The sequence below is a fragment of the Hevea brasiliensis genome, unplaced genomic scaffold (genome assembly GCF_030052815.1).
Source record: "Hevea brasiliensis isolate MT/VB/25A 57/8 unplaced genomic scaffold, ASM3005281v1 Scaf23, whole genome shotgun sequence".
Classification (NCBI taxonomy): domain Eukaryota; kingdom Viridiplantae; phylum Streptophyta; class Magnoliopsida; order Malpighiales; family Euphorbiaceae; genus Hevea; species Hevea brasiliensis.
The window spans coordinates 282,199-285,978 of NW_026614729.1; the positions used below are offsets into that span (position 1 = coordinate 282,199).

The 3,780-nt window shown below is 41.5% G+C and overlaps 1 pseudogene; it reads left to right on the plus strand.

Moving 5' to 3' along the window:
• Positions 1 to 917: 917 nt before the first annotated feature.
• On the plus strand, positions 918 to 2,118 carry LOC131176719 (putative cytochrome c biogenesis ccmB-like mitochondrial protein; annotated as a pseudogene).
• Positions 2,119 to 3,780: the final 1,662 nt, after the last annotated feature.

Consider the following 3,780-nt stretch of genomic DNA (forward strand, 5'->3'; position numbering starts at 1 on the left):
TTGGATCACGCTTGCATTTAGGAGTGATCAGTTCATCTTAATTCGAAATGAAAATATCGTAAGAGAAGAAAACCGTTGATCTAGTACGGGACCTCAACCGGTGGATCTGCCTTTCTTCGCGCATTTTCTGGCTCTGCAAAAAAACTGCGTAAAGTGAGATGTGTGATAGCTGGCATGGGACTGTTTACCAGCAGCTAATTGTGCATCGTGGTCTCTGTGTGTGAATCGTGTTCTAAAAGTGATAGGGTGCTGATAAGCGCTTCCCCTAATGCTACCAGCTTCCTCCACCGTCGAGTCAGAGTCCTAGTCGGTATGGTGACAGCATATAGCGGCCGATTGGTCTGCGACACGCGCCTACCGTGGAAGCTCTCGCGACTGCTTTTTCCCACATTTGTTTGTGCATCTTTTTCCCATGCTTTTGTTTGGTCAACAACCAACCACAACTCTCGTTTCCTTCAAAAAGACTCCTACAGGCTTGACGGAGTTAAGCTGTCTGGAGGGAAGAATTCAATCTCAATCCATCATGCCTCAACTGGATAAATTCACTTATTTTACACAATTCTTCTGGTCATGCCTTTTCCTCTTTACTTTCTATTTTACACAATTCTCCTGGTCATGCCTTTTCCTCTTTACTTTCTATTTTTCTATATTCTTACTGAGATCGCTATGGTATGTCCCTTATGAGAAATCTCCATCATGGAAGAGAGTCTTTTTTTACTTTCTATTTGAGCCGATCATTTATAAGATGAAACTTTTCATTTTTTTATGGAAATTTTTCCTAACCTCTCTGACTAATCCAAGGCCTCATTCTTGGAAAGAATTTTTTTACTGGATTTATGAAAGATTTAAAGTTATATATAGGCTTTACCGTCTTCTTTTGCCAGACCACAAAAAAAAAAGAACGAAGAAGTACGGAAATGAGACGACTCTTTCTTGAACTATATCATAAACAGATCTTCCCCTCCACACCAATCACGAGTTTTCTTCATTCCTCTCGTATATCGTCGTAACGCCCTTAATGCTAGGTTTTGAAAAGACTTTTCATGTCATTCCCATTTAGGTCTGATTCGGATCTCTCCGTTGTTTCCTTTTCCTCCGCACCTTTTCCTCGAAATGAGAAAGAAGATGGTACACTCAGATTGTATTATTTAAGTGCTTATTGCTTGCCAAAGATCCTACTTCTACAATTGGTAGGTCACCGGGTTATTCAAATAAGTTGTGTTTTCCGTGGTTTTCCCATGTTACAACTTCCGTACCAATTCAGTCGATCCGGAATGGATTGGTTAAACATTCCATTAGGAGCCTGGTCTTGACTCTTCTGTGTGGTATTCATTCTCGTTCGGCTCTTGGAATCACATCCAGCAGTGGTTGGAACAGCTCGCAAAATCCAACCACTTCACCTACTTTATTGCCCCCAACCGTTTCTCGTACCTCTATTGAAACAGAATGGTTTCATGTTCTTTCATCGATTGGTTATTCCTCTCCGTTCGTATCTCTTTTTCCAATTTCGGTCTCGATTAGTTTACAAGATTGAATGGCCAATTCTCCTCTGAACCCTCGATTCGATTGTTTTCCAAGAATGTTGAGACTGGTAAGTATGTCATGTATCTGGGAGGAACTTAAAAGAAGGGCTTTCGGTTTTTTGCACCCTGTTTTGGTCTTGCAGCTATTTAAATAATAAATTATAATGAAAAAAAAAAGGGTACATAATATATCATACACGTACATAAATCAGTTCCTGCATATTCTCTCTAATAATGTTATTAAGGGCTAAGGGAGGTATCTTGGAAACATTAAAGAAATAACTCGACATCCCGCAATAAAGTAATAAAGTCAGCAGCTATATTTCTATCCCTCCAACAATGGGTGACTCTAAAAGACTGTAAGGCTCTTGCATTTTCAGTGAAGCTCAGCAGCATATTTCGCGCTTATGGGGCTTGCATTGGGAGTTAATCATCTTAACTGCATATAATGAGTCAGACTCTACCCAAAGGTTCCGAGTGCCCATTCGCGAAGCCATCTCCACCGTATGGCAGATTGCATAAAGTTCCACCTTCCAAATCTCTCTCCCCAACCCTCTCTCAAAAACTTTGAAAGGTCCGAAGGACTAAATATACAAGCAGTAGTTCGGTATCAGCTGTCTCATCTGGTCAATCTCATCCCACACAAGAAGGATTTTTATCTAAGCCTGTACCCGGAGAAAGAGTGATTTGATCTCTCTATAGCTTGAGTTGTAGTAGGTGGTGCCTTCTCCCTTCGCCCGGAAGGAAAGCACTGACTTGAACTACTTTGACCACTGCGTTTTCCGGAAGCGAAAGCGAAAGGGAATGTCGTAATTAAAAGCGGAGTGAAATGCCCTTCCTTATGTTTTGGCGTGTTGGTTTCAGTGAAAAGCCAAAGAGAGTTTTGCGTGTGCCTGCTTTAGTAAGGAAAAAGCTTGAAAAGCGTACTTGCTTTAACAACGGAAAGAGGTTCCTTCAGCGGTTCAGCTTTAGGTCTCAGTTCAGGTGCTGGCTCAAGTACTGGTGAAAGTGCCTGAACCTAAGCGTCTCGCTTGACTAAGGGTGTGAGTTCCTACTTTAGGCTTTAAATATTTAGCTTTAACAACTTTCACTGGCGCTTGGCTGGTTACGAAACAACAAGATTCTCTGCACTTGTGCTTAAAGGGTCTTCTTAAAAGCGGCTAGAAGTTCAAAGCTAAGAAGGCGAGTAGTTGATACGAGTTTACTGAGCGCATCGCCTTCCTAGAGTGAGCAAGAGCGGAGTTTACTACGCCAGCCTAAATGCGAGTTTCACTGACTGAACCCACCACTGCCCGAAAGCCGATACCGCTAGAAGAGCAAGAATCATACTTTTTCTACTTCGCTTGCCGGACAGGAATTCTTTGATTCAAGATCCCTTGCCTTACGCCCTGCCCTGAAACTGGAGAAAAAGTATGATTCTATCTCTCTGCAAGACAAAGATTTCATTGAGCCTAGCTCGCCCAAGAGTACTTTCGGAGAGTTGACTGAATCCCTTCCCTCTGCTCTGAAGCAGGACGGACTTTCAAGTCAAGCGGAACTCTTTTTTTAAATAAGGTGAAAAGCGCTTTCGTTGCTAAAGCCCTTTCTTTTCACTGAAACCGTAGTGAAAGCGATGCGTTCTGTAAGGGCTTGAATTAGCGAGCGAACCGTACCCACCAACTGAGCCAAGGATTACTACATTTACTGGTAAGAAAAGACCGTTAGGGAAAGTTTACAATGCGTTAGCACGACTTGAAACTGTTTTAAACGAAAGTGATCATAATCTCAGGAATAAACATTTAAGAAATAAGTTTGTATGCACTGTACCTTTTTTAGTAAGAAAATAACTAAAGGTTCTCTTTTACTGAGTTTATTACGTTTACAATTTTTATAAGAAAAACTCCTATGTAAGAAAATACATATAGGTTCTCTTTTCCATCGCTTCCTTAATTCCAGAGAAAGTTCAAATTCCCTGTCCCAGTACTAGACCAGGTATAATTATCTCCAGCAGTCCTTTTCACTTTAAGGTCTTATCAAAGGACAAATGAAATCAATCCGCTTTGAAAGCCTTCCAATTGGAGTTCCCCTGCTCCTGAAAAGTGCTAGTTCCCAGCCGAGCAAGACTTTCTATCGATAGAGCAAATAGGTATGATCCATAGGTGGTAATAGTTGAGTTCCCTTCCGGAGATCAAGTGCCTTTTACCAATAGGTAATATCTTCTTAAAAGTCTTTCGGCCCTAACTGACTCGCTTTGTAACCCGGCTTGACGAGTCACTTT